This window comes from Takifugu flavidus, chromosome 12, assembly GCF_003711565.1.
Source record: "Takifugu flavidus isolate HTHZ2018 chromosome 12, ASM371156v2, whole genome shotgun sequence".
Lineage (NCBI taxonomy): Eukaryota > Metazoa > Chordata > Actinopteri > Tetraodontiformes > Tetraodontidae > Takifugu > Takifugu flavidus.
In genome coordinates, this window is record NC_079531.1 from 11,415,820 (window position 1) to 11,432,159 (window position 16,340).

The 16,340-nt window shown below is 43.3% G+C and overlaps 1 protein-coding gene across 8 annotated transcripts in view; it reads left to right on the top strand.

Annotated features, from left to right (window-relative positions):
• The window catches only part of LOC130535032 (galactosylgalactosylxylosylprotein 3-beta-glucuronosyltransferase 1), a 44,943-nt gene that overhangs the window by 12,223 nt on the left and 16,380 nt on the right, over positions 1-16,340 (top strand). For 7 of the 8 annotated variants that reach the window (XM_057049822.1, XM_057049820.1, XM_057049819.1 and 4 more), the window contains exon 2: positions 9,089-9,231. The exons of the other annotated variant lie outside the window; for it this stretch is intronic. The gene's annotated coding sequence lies outside the window, so the exon portion shown is untranslated. The remainder of the gene's footprint in view (positions 1-9,088; positions 9,232-16,340) is intronic. 8 annotated transcript variants of the gene reach the window in all.

The window sequence follows — 16,340 nt, forward strand, 5'->3', positions numbered from 1 at the left end:
ATTGAGATTCCTTTCCTGCTTCATCTCTCAGCCTTGTTCATCACCATAGCAACAAAATGGTGCTCAAATCTGATACTTGGTGCAGTGTCACCTCTACTTTTCACCAGCTCCTTTGTCATACCTACAGCCCACATCACCACTGACAGCTCCCATACATGTCCAGGACCACTCTAACATTCTTCTCTGCCACTCCAGACCTCCTCCAACAGTTCCACCGTTCCTCTCTCTTCTCCATCAGCAACCTCAACTGCAAATACTCCATTTTTTATTCTTTTGGGATGAAACTCAGCAGCAACACGCTTCTCCTTACTCTATAAAATCTATTAAAACAGCGGGACAATCTCCCTCTAGGAGACATTTCCATGTATCATTAGGATGAACTTCTTTCCAAACTAAATTTAGAAGGTGTTTTAACGGAGGTGACAAGAATGGAGAAGCAGCGTGTCTCTTTTAGCCATATTTACGCTCAAAAACAAGAAGAGTTTTGCTTTAACTGTCATTTTTGCATAAATTGCCGCCTTTATTTAATTGGCTGTGCTTTTTTGTGACACACTGCTTGGATGTCTTTGCACGCGGTGATTCAGTGGTTCCACTTTGTCAACAATGGATGGAATGGGGAAAAAAACACCATCTGAAGTCTAATCGAGAAAAACAACCTTTTTCTTGAAAGAATCTCGCTGCCAGAACTCTGTCAGAATGGCAAAAGCTGGCCCGGAAGAATTATTTGTCTCCAATGCTCTGAGTTGATGGATGGCAGAAAAGGGACAAAGGTCCCAGCTACATTCATCAAATCAAGACAGTCTCCTGAGGCACTGTGGCAGAGGTGACAAATGACAAATTTAGCTCTCCGTTGTGGGGGCATTTCAAGGACCCAGATTTTTTTTTTTTAAAGAACCATTTGAATTTGAACCACTTGCACCCCCCTGGCTGCTTATTATGACACATTTCCAAAATCTTTTCAAACACTTTGTCTTGGGCAGGATTTGCACAACCAAGTGCTCATTTCTCTTTAATTTAGGTTCAGCGAGGTCTCAGATGGAAGCAGGAAACTGTGCAAATGTAGGAAAGTGCCAAGACTCTGGTGGATGTAAATCGCATTTTACATTTGGAAGCATAAGGAAGCCAAGGGCAGGCAGAAATGATTCCATTTGAAGCCCTGTAGCAGCCTGAGGCTTTGAAGCCTATTGTTAAAGGTCTGAAATAGGATGAGAATGTGCTGGTCAGAGGGGAAAAGAAGACACATCAACTGGAACGTTCAAGCAAGAAGAATAATGCATGAGTCTTTCCTCTCAATGCCGCAACCTCTGAAACTCCCATTCAACCCAATTCCCCAGTTACAGCGTGAGCACACATCCTTAACGGTAGGTCAGAACTATAGTTCGGTTCAACTATCACTCAAAAATAATTCCATTTGTCATAAAATCATCATTTGGATTCAAGCGACCGATGGATGGATGGATGGATGGATGGATGGATGGATGGATGGATGATGGATGGATGGATGGATGGATGGATGGATGGATGGATGGATGGATGATGGATGGATGGATGGATGGATGGATGGATGAAACTCATAGGAGTGTTTCTCTGTGAGATTTTACTCCTCTAGTTAGTTTTATCTGTCGAAAGATCTACATATGGTTTTGTGCAAAGCTGAAATGTTATTTATTTTTTCTCAGGCAGTGAATAATAAGTAAATAGTGCCTGTAATTTAAATTTGAGAACCAAGGCCCCACGGTTTAAGCACCAGGTGTTTATTAAGAAAGAGCGAATAACAAATAACATCACATATTATGATTATCTTTGCAAGGGTCCACTGATTTACAGTGATTTTTTTTCTCTTTAATGCTGTAAAAATGCTGTGGAGAATCGAAGGCCAACCTTTGTGTCAGTCCCATTATAAAGCTGCTCTTCTCTGCCTGAACTGACTGACGGTTATACACGGTTGAGAATCGTCACGGAGACTCGGTGAGACGTGTTATTTCAGAAAGACGCGGAACCAAACCTTCAGTTTAAAGTTACTTTTCACTGTACACAGCCATGTTTGCAGTGGATCTGCTGAGTCACTCTGTCTCTGTGCAATTATAATCCCCCCCATGAGAAGAAACGCCACCCTGCAAGTTCCACAAACACACATTGTGAGTGAGGAGCAATTAATTGGATAGAACCAAGTGGGCATTGGTTCATTCTCCTGTCCAACTGTGCTCATAAACAAGCAGAAGAAAAGCATTTTTGCCCCAATTATGGTTGGTCTGCTGAGTTTGTCCAACAATCTTCCTTCAGACAAAAAGCTCATGTTCATCGGAGCAAGAGCATCGAGTTGAGTCCAAGAAGTGCAGCGAATCAATTAAAAGATCATTCAACAACCGCCGCGGGATACATTTGTAAAGACTTCCAGAAAGATTATATAATTCCAAAGCCTCATTACGAAGAAACTTTTACAAAGGATTTAAACAAATTGAGCGTGAATTGCTGCAATCTCTGCAGCTTTGTGTGTGATGGCCACTGTGACCTTTCACCACATCAGCACCACTGTAGTGCACTGTGCCTCCATTCATGCCCGTCTCCGTCTCCCTTCAGGCGAACATATTTTCCTTGCTGCTCATTAGCCAAAATATGTCTCTTTCGCCAGTGTGTCGGGTCAGAATGAAACGCGCAGCTACTCTGCAGCCAGCAGCCCTCTCAGTGCGTCATTCTTAGTGTGAGGTGGAGGCACCACGTAATGGACATGCAGAGGTCAGAACCCCCTGATCTAATGTGAATTGTGTGGGAGAAAAGCACTTAAGAGGGGTACATACACCAAGATAATCCGGCTGCTTTTTTCCCCGAACGTTCCAAGCAACAATCGTCAAAATTAAACTTGTTCAATATTTACAACCAAAAGCCTTCATCTCTGTGGGGAAAACTGATGAATCCCGTGTCAGAATGTTGGAATGTAGCCCATCGAGAAGCGAGCTGATTGAGGCGCAAGGAAGCATGTTGGCGCTGCCTTCAGGAATTTCTCCAGTCTTTTCTTCCTTTCATTAAAAATACTCTCCCGACCACCATCAATCCCTCTTCTCGCATGTCCTCTTCCATGTTGTGGGCTGTCTTTTTCCGGTTGTTGCTATGTTTCTAGTTAGATCTTCGCTAAGGTCTCTTGGCAAATACACCAATAATGACAATAATAATTTCTGATCTAAATTATTTGAACAAAAATGAGCAAAATTCCATTTATTTAGTTAGAGCTTTATATGGGATCAGGAGATAATGGAGGAACAGTTTTGTGGGGTTTTTATCAAGGATTTCTCTTGGTAGTTTAAGGTCAGATATCTTTATGTTATTGTATTTGCCTTTTATCTTTTTACAGAATACAGTTTGTCCAGGAGCAACCTTATGCTAACAATGTAGTCCAGGCACTGATTAAACTTCGTACACTAGTAGTCTAAGATGAATGAAGCTACAGTATATTGAGTAGGGGAGGGCTACAATCCCCAGGCTGCCATAATTGTGTGCTACAGCAGACGGTATATTACAAATCTAAGCTGTCACATAGGTTTCAAGGTCATTCGGAGGATTTCCCTATTGTTTGCCTGTGGAGTGACTTGTGTGTCGACTGAAACAACTGATTAGAGGCTGTCTCTGATGCAGAGGCATTCACTGCAGGCCACTACCATACAGCTGTCACATCAGCAGCAAACGCATGATGGCACGTTGCCAAGTTGACAAGCGCTCATTTACCTCATTAACCTCATGTAGCAATTATCATGTCTTACACTCATTAGATAAGAAGCTCTCCGGAAGTGACACTGTCTGCCTGCTGGTTGGTCAATGCAACATTCTGGACTGGATCAACATGGCACACTCATTTACTCCCCTTTATATATTTCTTTAGACATATATTTGTACAAAATCCATTTCAGAGGAGCTTCACTGTAGCCTGGATTGTCTTGGCCAAAAAAACCCATATTTGTATTCTGCACAATGTTCATAAACAGGTCACCAGGATGAATGGTAGCACTCTGATGGCAGTTTGTGTCAGAGACTTTCAACCAGATTGGAGCACTAAAACCACTGAATATGAATATACAATAATATACACTCTTGCTAATGTTGTGAGCTGCTCTGTGTTGAGAGCTGAGCCTTGATTTGTGATGGTCTGTTCCTGAAAAATAGGTATCACGGGATTGATGCTGTCCAAGTTACCCCTTTATTAAATGAGGCATATGTATCACGATGCTGTGTGCCGCTGTGTGCAGGACTTCACTCCCACTGCTCTTAGCTGCTATAATACCTGTATGACAGATCTGTCTTCCTGCTGAGACTCAAGTCCTGAAACTTAAACCAATTGTCAGCATGAACAGAAAGAAAGCGTGTGCCCCCTTCCGTTGTTTGGTTTCCTGTTTATTCGCTGACATTTCTCTCCCCTCCTGACGGAGCTGATTCATGCTGATTGGGGAAGCGTTGGCATTTACACATGTTCGGTGGGTCCCTGTTCACCTTCATTCACCTAAACATTTACACCTGTGCTTCATCGCAGTCTGTCTGATTGCAGTCTGATCCCCAAATCCTCGTGGCGGATTAGAATTTAAAGGTGAAAAATAAGATGTGCAGAGCCTCGCTGCTCTTTGACAGAAGCATCAAAGGTTAGAAAATAACAGCTCATAAACATTCATAGCAGAAAGCCGACTCGATTGCACGCCTGCAGCATGCTGTCGCCTCCAAAATAGTGTCATTCTCATCGCTCTGCCGATGTAAGACGTCAAAGCAGACAGGAAGCCTGCCGAGTGCAAACAGCACTTACAACAGCACCCGTGATACGGACGAGCCCTCTTGACCATCTCCCCCTCACACAGCAGCTGAACGTGACCATGGGAGACCTAACAACAGCTGCGAGGATGAAAAGCACGCGCTGAAAGCTTATTGTTGCTCACTCAGAAAGCGAGCACGCAATTACAGTAATAGTCATCACTCTCAGTCTTAAGTGGCCCCTCAAGAATGAAGGACAATGGTGTTGCAGTGAAATTCACCTCAGTCTCTGTCAGACTCCAGGTGAATGTCAGCAAGCTCACAGGAAGCTTTTTTAAAGCTCCAATAAATCCAATAAATGCGGACACAATCACACCAATAAGCCTTAGTGGCCCTTTCTGAGCGGCATAAATACTTGACCCAGCGAGATTCAGGTGGTTTTACCTGCGGCTATTGCTGAGTGCAGCTCCGGAGACCCAGCAAACATCATGGAAAAAAGTTTAGGTGTGTTTGCCAACTCCTGGAGCTGGAGGGCTTCGCTTTACGCCTACGAGAGTGCCAAAGAAAAACTATTCGAACAATCGATTTAATCTCTCCAGCAAAAAGCAGAAACGGGAAGCTTCCACTGGGTCAAAAAGATAGTTTTCTTTTAAAAAAAAAAAAGTTGACACAGTTTAAAAGACTTTTAACTGTGTTTTAGCTGAAACCTGCTTTTTCAGCTATCATTATTATTATTGTTGGTGGTATTATTGAGATTATACTATGTTTTATTTCCCATCTCCAGTATTTTCAATTCAATTCAAAGTCACTCAGGATTATAGGACTATATAGGACTATAGGACTATTGACATTCAATTACATTGACATCTGGTTTAACGCCTCCATCTTAAGGAGGGAACATGGAGGGATGGTGGCTCACTTCATGAACTGATAGACAAATTTTCTACTCTCAGACATCCACAAGCAAGTGAACATTCAAATAAACTGATTTCATATGTCAAGCCTTTAATCTAACACAACGTAACAGGAAGAAAGTAGGTCAATACTGAATAATAACGAGAAGATCTCAACGCAAAAAAAATATGTAGGACAGCAGCATCCTTGGCAATTTTATTTAGGCCATCCCTCCTTTCTTTCATTCTTTTTTCTTTCTTTCTTTCTTTCTTTCTTTCTTTCTTTTCTTTCTTTCTTTCTTTCTTTCTTTCTTTCTTTCTTTCTTTCTTTCTTTCATTCTTAAGAAAGCACAAGTGTCAGGTCTGGCAGAGATGAGCACAAACCAAATGAATTCAAATGATTGATTCAAACTGTGACATGCTGGTGCTTGTGCACCAGCAGACTGGGCCCCTGTGAATCTCCATGGCAACTGATGGTCAGGTTGAGCTCAGCTGAGTTTAGTTCTGGTCCCGAGGAAGCCTTAAACAAAAAAGAGAGCTGTAATGTTAAAGCTCAGCCCAGCAAGCCACATGTGAGGAAATGATGTCAGCGTGTGGAGCCTGTGCTCCATCCATCATCTCTGACCTAGCTCATCGTATCAGCACGCATCACACGGCTAAACTTTATACCTTGCAGAACACAAGAAGGCCTGGGCAGATTATTAATGTACTCAAATGTTTCACCTTGTGCATAACAACATCGTTCCTGAATCCCTGACACTTCCATTATTCTTTGATCTCAATGAAAGGCTCACATTATATTCAGGCCGATAATGGAGAAAATGTGTAATTATGACTTAACGGCTTGTCTGTGAGTGCTGAAGGGTGACCTGCACGCTTGATTATAGTTCTTGTGAAAGGACAGACTGTTCCTTTGCAGCTTGGCCCGCACTGAGCTGTCAGGAGCTGTGGGGGATGTAGCACCGCCTGTGAGCACCACCATCCACAGGATCGATTGAGCTGCCTCGTAGAGAAACCCAATCGCCATAGCTTCTCCAATTACTGTTGATAGGTCACATCCCTCTATCAGAGGCATTCAGGATGGATAGAAAGGAAAGAGGTTACAAATGCAGCAACAAGTGAATGCAGCTTTCATGTTAAACTTTGCCAAGAGAGTCTGAACTTGGACCCCTGTGTGCATTATTAATATTGACTACTTGCACCGGAATAAAGATGCATCTACACGAAGAGAGACGTGCCTGAATTAATCATTGAGTCACAGTCAAAGGCAGCATAATTCCTCTTTCATCACAAACTTGGCAATTTTCACAGAAATGATAGATGTCTCCAGAATGAAAGAAGGCCACCAGGTCTGCCATTATGTGGAGCAGCATCAATGATTCAGCAGAGGACAGGCTTTGTTCCTCGACACACATGTCAGCATCGTTGCTCTAGAGCGGCAGTAGGCCAGATAAAGCGTCATTATCACTAAAAGCAAAGTGTAAAATTACCATGTCGATGGGATCCAGCTAAAACACCAAAAACCTTGAGTGAAGCCTGCAGAATGAAGTGGTTCTCCCTCTCCTCTTTTTATTGTCAGGCTGAAGCTCATATGAGTGTAAGCTCTTGTACGTCTACCTACTTAAACATGTCGTGTGTCCTTCACACTGATCCATTTCACTCCCAGCGGGTCCATCAGGACGAAGCAGAGTGTGATGAAAGGTTATTCCCACAAGGCTTGAGCTCCTCCCAAGTTATTCCAGAAAGAAAATTGCAAATTTCATCAAACAATAACCAAATCACACCCAGGAGGCTGAACCAAATGACGCTTTTAAAAGAAATTATTTGAATTTCCCCCAAAAAGAAGGTCAATGCTACATAACAACAGTTCTGAATATAGGTGCAAAACTGAATTAAAAATCCCACAAATACTCTGCTGGATTTAGATTTTTAAGCCAGTCAGTCTTGCTGATTTCAGCTTTTTATCACTTGAACAACTCGGCATCATTTCTGCCTCTCAGAACACATAAATCACACCGTTCTTGCACGATGTGCTTATTTTCAGCTTTTTCTAACAATAGGCGGGGGGTCTATCATAATATACTAACAGCAGGAAACAAATTTCCTCTTCTTGTTCAAGATAAACAAACAAAACTTCGGTTTGTCTTCATGATGAGCCTGTTGATTGTGATATTAACCATTACTTGGAGCATAATTACTCTCGCAGTGCTTCTGTAGGGAACATCACTTATTTCCCCTGACTTGCATCCATATTAGAAGCTTTTTCATCCCATTTTCTGTGGTTCGGATTTATGACAGCCTTAAAAATCTTTAATAAACAAATGGCCAGCTGTGTGAAACCATGGGTTCTGGTTTGTCTATAGGTTGTTGACGTGGTTGACCTTCGTCTCGTTTTGGCTCACATAGCATCAGTGGGTCGCCTGCTACAACCGCAGTGGCTGCCTACAGGCAAGTACAGCCAACACTGTGGCAGATGAGGCCTACAGCGGAAGTCTCATCAATTATTGAGAGTGGGAGCTGGGGCATCATGCAGTGGGACTGTGTTGGCGAGTAAGAAGTGCAGCTGCTCATTTCTTTCAAATTTGAAATGACATTTCCCCGAAGGACATGCACAAGCAGACTAAAGCTATCAATAGCTAATGGGCTGAATAAGTTATTAAACCGCTGCTTAGATATCATCCATTTCCAGAAGTGAAACCCAAGTACAATCAGAATACAGCAGACACCGGATGCAGAAAGGCCGCTGCTCTCTGGAATCAGGCATTAAATTGTTCTGTGGTTTAACACATCAACTTTTCTAAATGAACCCTTTTGATGAAAATAGAGGGGGAGCATCTGTGCTGCACTGAGCACAAAGATCTAAATCCGGCATCTGTGCACACATTTTGGTTACATGAATCTATCTGATGTGTATGTAGATCTTTGATAAGCGGAATTGTGATGAAATGACTTGATCGTTTCAACAAGAACGTAGGAAACCATGTTCTCTATGTGTGACTCCTGTGAAATACAGTCAGAACTGCTGGTGATTGGTGTTTTGGCAAGTGCACATGCATCCTGCCAAAGTTGACAGACTGATGTGACGCTGTGACAGTGTTTACTGACGCTTTTGAATGAGTCTTTTATGGCAGAATGTCTCCAGGTGTCCCCTTTAATACATGCTGTCTTCAGCCCATTGTCAGCTAAATGCACATTTCAACGAGATGCTTCGTAGCAGCTCTGTAAATAACAATAGAAAAGAAACACTCAGAAACAGCAAATCAAAAATTTCATCCCAGTTTCATCAGAAGGCCAGAAAAACACAATGATTATCCCCCTGACAGCTGTCCAGATGTTGCTAAGAGTGCCACAAAGGCTGCGATGGTACAACAGCATCTCTAACCAGCTGCCACGCCGCTCGCTCAGTCGTACACTGAAGAATGGGCCCATTCTTATGCACATCTCCTGTTTCTGTTGGGTTTTTTTAGGCGCCGTTAGCGTCCCGTGTGGGTGTCAGTCTGTGACCAGCTTAGACCCCAGTTTCAGGCAGAGATGAGGACTCGTGGCGGCGCCTGATGACTGCTGCGTCTGCATGAATACTGGAATTACCGCTGATGAGACAAGAACTCGCGTGAGTATCCTGTTATTTGTTTCTGGGGAGCATTTTTGGAAAAGGAAATCCAAATGAGGTAATTTAATGAACAGGCATTAATTATAATGACTTGTTATGTCACTACAGGTGGAATTAAATTAATACTGTCCAAAGATCCAATTAATTAACTCCCTGCCAACCTGATAAATGTGGAATTTTCATGGAGGCCGGTCCTGGGATTAGGTGGAAAACAGAGGCGAAATGATCTGACAGATCTACTTAGAGGTCGATATAAATACAGAGGTTTAGCAGACTGATGCATTGGGGGAGATGGTTGCAAAGCTGAGGTGCCAATCCTGCTGATAGCAAAGCCAAAGAGATAATCTGAAGGTGTAGAGGCAGAAAATAATGAAAGTGAGGGGCTGGAGAGAGTCATCCCCACGCTCACACTTAAAATATAATAGTTAGTTACCCGTCTGCAAAGGTTGCTGATGCAGTTTTATACTTCTGTCCAACCCAATGAACATAGTCGGGAAATATATACATGTCTAATAGTTAATTACTGAATAGTTAAAGTAGACATAGATGTAAACATGTGGTCAGCAGCAGATTTGGCGGTAATTGATCACAAGCCTCCATCGTACTAAGATAAAATGATCAAAACTCCAACAGCGAAGGTCCCCGTTAAAATCTTCTTCGCATTATGTATCCCAACACAGCAGAACCTGTGACGAATGCTTCAATTTCTACGGCGTTCTGCTCTCTGGAAAGTCATTATCGATAATCCCAGCAGTTTAGAAATAGAATCAATAGAACGAGTTGCATTAAACTTTAAGGAAATGCAACACAAACATCACCTGAATCCTGTGAAACACAATTGATATTTAAAAAAATATATTGATTTAGTCCCTGAGAATGTGTTTTGGGATGTTGTTTTATTAGGGCAATGTGTTTACTTGCTTACTGCACCTTTTTTATGACATTAATTGCACAGAAAAAAAAACAGACACAGGCGGTCTTACTGGAGACTGCATGTTCTTGCCTGTGTTCATTACCCAACTACCTATCTCATTACACATTCACAGAGAGGGAGAGAGAGAGGGAGAGTAAGTAAAGCTCATATGCAGATAAGGTTTGTCTGATCCTATAAGTGTTCTCCAGAGAGCCGCTTCAGAGCCTGACTTTGACTTGACTGAAACCGAGACAATGTCCTTTTCCACATCTGCAGACAGCAACGGGGGCTGAGGGATAGTCACATATGTTTGGAGGTAGACTACCAGCAGATAGAGGTTTTCCTGCTTTTGTCAGGAACCAGAAAAATGTAGAAAGTAGAATAATCTATTTTTACTTTCTCTCTTCTGCGTATAAAACCTGCAGACATAAAGCAGAGAACCTGCTGGCAGACACTGGTGCAATAATCATAAAACAAGTACAAGTACTGCAAATGAAAGGAAGAAATTGGGTGGTTTTCTTGCATTTGAACCAGCTGCAGAAAAAGCTGCTCTTCAGCTCATTTTCCTCTTCTCTTAGAGGTCCCTCTGTGCACCACTCTCACTTCATATTTATAGTTTTTTCCTGGTTTACTTTTGCACTGTTTAAATGTTGTTTGCAAAGGGCTCTAACAATAAATCCTGACAGTAATTGGTTTAATGCTACGGTTGATAAGATATGAAATCATTACACATATGAAAGAATCCCATTTATTACGAAGAACTGAAGCAATCATTGATTCATTGATGACAGCTTAAGTAATGGCAAATATAAAAAGACTGGTATTGTGGCTTTTCTTGTGGAAATAACTGCATGTATATATATATATATATATATATATATATATATATATATATATATATATATATATATATATATGTATATCACAGCTAGAGATTGACGAGGCACACCTCGTGCCTCACCCACGGTACAAATATGCTACGGCAAGGGGGAGCCAGGACGCCAGGATGATGGTGCAGGATTTCATCATCACCCCCCAATATCGAGATTGGGTACACAGCCCTAATGACAGACGGACTTGGGACAAGGGCAGCTGACCTGAGAGAGAGAATCATGGAGTCCTGGGGGAACTCAACTACCTCCCTGCCAAGGCTGACACACAAAGTACCAGACGAATCTCTACTGGAGGACATGAACACGGCACTGTCAACCATCCCTACCACTACCATCACTGAGACCAATCAGCTGATGTACGCAGCGGCAACGGTAATCCTACAGATGCTTGGTTATAAGATGAAGAGCATGAACAGCCATAAGGATCAAATGGCCCCATGGAGGAGAAGAGGCAAAATCATGGCCACACGGAGAGAAGTTAGCCTCCTAACAGAGCTAAGTAGAGGCGTGAATCCAAGGACAGAGCGGCCCAAGAAGTACAACAAACTGTCCATACCTGAGGCACTGGAGACTGCTAAGCAAAGGCTCACAGCCCTGGCTACCCGACTAAAGAGGTACACAAGAGAAGTAGAGGAAAGGAGAATAAACCGGGTGTTCTTGACTAACCCGGCAAAGGTCTACTCTCAATGGCAGGGCAACAAGATGACAACAGACCCCCCAGACCCCAGTGGCCAAAATGAAGAGCTGGACAGCACCAGGGCCCGATAAGATCCACGCCTACTGGCTTAAGAAGCTGACTGCACTCCATGAACACCTGGCAGCACAGATGAACCAGCTGCTAACATCAGGGGACCACCCAGAGTGGCTAACCCAAGGCCGGACAGTCCTCATAATGAAGGACCCCCAGAAGGGCACAATACCGTTCAACTACCAGCCCATAATCTGCCTCAGCCAGGTTATGGGCTGGTAGCCCAGATCATTACCAAGAGTGGCTATGGGTACTAGTTCCGAAGTGAAATAACCGTCAGCCACCTCCTCTACATGGATGACATCAAGCTGTATGCCAAGAACGACATCAACTCTCTGATTCACCTCACTAGGATCTACAGCAAAGACATTGGGATGTCATTCGGGCTAGACAAATGTGGGCGGATGATATCTAGAAGGGAAAAGGTGATCGCAACTGACGGGGCTGAACTACCTGAAGAGAACATCACAGATGTGCAGGACAGCTACAAATACCTGGGGATCCCGCAGGCAAATGGTAACCATGAGGAGGCAGCTAGGAGGTCAGCCACAGCCAAATACCTGCAGAGGTTAAGACAGGTCCTGAAAAGTCAGCTGAATGGTAAGCACAAGATCCAGGCCATAAACACCTACGCCCTGCCAGTAATCAGATACCCTGCTGGCATAATACCCTGGCCACTGGAAGCTGTATACAAAGCGAAAGGAAGGGGGCCAAGGACTAGTAAGTGTCCAAACTACTGTCCAGGAGTAAACAACAAGCCTCCAAGAATACATCAAGAAGATGGCCCCCACTGACCCACTGCTGAGTGAATGCCTCAGGCAACAAAAGCCCACCAAGGAGGAGGAACCTGAGGGGCAATCATGAAAGGACAAGCCCATGCATGGAATGATATTGAGAAAACCTACCAGTGGCTGACAAAGGCCGGACTGAAAGACAGCACAGAGGCCCTAATCATGGCTGCACAAGAACAGGCCCTGAGCACCAGAGCAATAGAGGCCAGGGTCTACCATACCAGACAAGACCCCAGGTGCAGACTGTGTGGAGATGCCACTGAGACAGTCCAGCACATCACAGCAGGGTGCAAGATGCTAGCAGGCAAGGCATACATGGAGCGGCATAACCAGGTGGCTGGCATAGTATACAGGAACATCTGCACTGAGTATGGACTGGAGGTCCCAGGGTCCAGGTGGGAGACACCCCCGAAAGTGGTGGAGAACAAGCAGGCCAAGATCCTGTGGGACTTCCAGATCCAGACTGACAAGATGGTGGTGGCCAACCAGCCTGACATAGTGATGGTGGATAAACACCGAAAGACAGTGGTGGTGATAGATGTAGCAATCCTGAGTGATAGCAACATCAGGAAGAAGGAACACGAGAAGCTGGAGAAGTACCAAGGGCTGAAGGAAGAGATAGAGAGAATGTGGGGCATGAAGGCAACAGTGGTCCCAGTGGTGATCGGGACATTGGGGGCAGTAACACCCAACCTGAGTAGATGGCTCCAACAGATACCAGGAACCACATCAGAGATCTCTGGCCAGAAGAGCGCAGTCCTAGGAACAGCTAAGATCCTGCGCAGAATCCTCAGACTCCCAGGCCTCTGGTAGAGGACCCGAGTGTGAAGGAAGGACAGTGTTAACGCATGCACACACACACACACCACACACACACACACATATATATATGGTAGATAATAGCTGTCATCCAGGTCAATTTGCAAACACTTCTCTGCAATTGTTCATAGATAACACTCTGCAATTACAGGTAATTCAGCATCAGCTGCCTGTATCAAGAACATTTAGATCTCAGACGGTTTGTTAAATACCAAAGAATTGACGCTAAGCTAAGTGCCAAACTGCTTCAGCCTTTATCTCAGCTGCAGCTTTTGGATTAAACTTCTAAGAGGTGGAGCATTATAGAAATCTCTGAGGAGGTATGCATGTATAGAATGGTGCAGTCTATATATAGACTGTACAGGCAGTAAAGTATGTTTTCACCTGAGGCTACAGCGCACATTTAGAATAGGTTAATTTTATATATCTCATCCAGCACTGGTTTCACCAGTAAATGCTTTTCCCATTCTGGCAGTCTACCTGCATGATAAATAGAAGAAAAATATTTTTTGTGTGCTTTTCATCAACAAAAAGCTCCAAATATCCCATTTTTCTATGCCTTGAAAATCCTGCTCAGACTGTCACTATATGATGGTTTCAATTTGTTACTCTCAGAGGGAAAACAGCATCACCTTTCAAGAAAATCTGCACCATCTTTCTCTCTTCACTCGAAGAATAGAATAAATAATTGAATGGGTGGAGTTTTTTTATCATTTAATTACTGTTTACTTGCATCAGTGCGCTGTTGAACACAGACAGCATGAATGTTCTGCTTTTATTCACCACAGTTATTTACCACATTTGTCCCCTTGGCATTTTTCTGGAGCGTTACTTCAATATGCTATGAGAACAATGCAAATATTTGCAATAATTCCTGGGGAGGGGGGGTCGATGTGAGAACGCCTCTGACCTGTAAGCTAAACTATCAGCATCTGCTGAGACAGAGATCCGTCTTGGATGCAGTTGTGTGAGTCTGGAAGTGTCGTGAAGTGATGCAACGCTCGGAAACACCATTGTTATCCTGAGAAAAGTCTCTGCAAGTTGTGTCTTCAACCCTGAATTATTGAGCGCACCACAGCCTCGTTACTTTGTGTTAAAACATTCACCACTGAGTTAGATGACACACTTTGTGTAACAAGCAAAAATGCCCACATATGGTGCAAACACAAAAGAATAGGTCCTTCCACCTACACTGTGATGTCCTAAATGGAAGGTTTAGGCTTGGAGGCATTTTTTAGATTCACTTGAACTGCACCCCCCCACCCCCATCTCACCACCGTCATGGTAAGACATGAGAGACTGCTGAAAGGATTTGTGGTGAGTTTGTTTTTTATTTGATGAAGTACACACATTTAGAGACAGCATGCTTGCCTCAGCTCAGTCCAGTACAGGACAAAGCTTTCATCTCAGTCCCCCACCCCCTTCCCCACCGTGCAGAATCTCCACTGGGAAGCAAATATGCATATGCCCTGTGGTTCTAATGGCAGCTAGAAATGCACCACAGCCAGCTCTGTACGTCCAGCACGGCCTCTTCATATCTGTGGCCATGCAGGACTCCTGCTGAAGGGAACATCAGAAACAACAGTAAATTAGAAAAACCTGTGTGGTCCAGATAAAACCAATAATGAAAGTTAGGTAGTAACACTGGCCTTCGTGTGTATGTGGTAGTGCTTCTGGTCCTCTGGTGGCCCTGTTTTATCTTTCAAAGCTTATCTGTTCCTAAGAACATATGTGCCCTTGTCCTTCTTTTTTTTCTATCATCCAGTTCTATTTCCCAAGACCGGTTCTTTCCAGCTGTTCCTATGTGCCAAGGGCATCGTGTCCTATGTCTAACAGTCAATGCATTTTGATTTGGACCTGTGTACGAGACCTCGTTTTTCTTTCCTATATCAATTACGGTATATTGTACGCTATTATGTGTGCTATTTTCACAAATGATAGTTTAGGTAATGATGAAAGGTTCAAGGGATCGAACACAGAAATGATTGCAGCTCAAGATACTCAAGCCTTGTTCTTTGCTTTTCTTGTCGTCTCTGTCATCTTGTTTTTCACATGGGTTGACGGCCTAATTGGTTCTGTGATGACTGAAGGTGTTAAGCCGATAACTCATCCTCGTTTGAAACTGAATTAAATTCTGTTCGTGTCGAGCTTTTGCTCCATGTCCAAAGTCAAAAGGTTGCTTAAACTACAGGATACTCTTATCAAAGCAATAGGGACATTTGATGTAATTGGTGAGGCAAATCAGTCTGTGTAACTTGCAGTCAAGCAAGAGATCTACATTTAAGCCCCAGTCAGCAAAGTGGAAGTAATCAATGTTTTATGGGAAAGAATGATTCCCTTCTGCCTTAAAAGCTGATCCTTATTCCTCTTTTAAGGGGTGAAGGTGTAATAGCTTATCCTTTGCAGAGGATGTATTACACCCGACTGTTGTTCAGGCTGTGTTATTTCCTTAATAACCATTGTTATCCCAACTGTTGTGGAGACTCTGCAGCTGGACAGCAAAATCTCAGCTATTTCTACGTATAATGCGGCGATCCCCACAGGGGCTCATTATATTGGCTGATCCAACTCAGCTATTCTTCAGCGACCCTCTTATCAAAGTATTGTTGGTTCAGTCCGGTGAGGGAATATTTCCTACAGCCTGCAAGCTATTGATCACTATTTTTATGATGAATATGCAGGTAAATACTCCTAGCTGGCATCTTTGTCTGTGTTAGCTTTTTTTGGTATCTTTCAATGTCAGGCAGGTGCAAGAGGGACATGCTGCAGATACACTAACCTTCAAATCAAAAGGGAAAAAGAGACATGCCCGAGTTTAAGTCTGTGCATATTTAATGACTTTCTTAAGAACGTTTAATTGGGCAGCTGTGTCAATATAAAGATTTCCTTGTCGGTGGGTTTTATGTTTTTATTCATTTTTTTCTGCGGGAAAAGCACTTTGACAC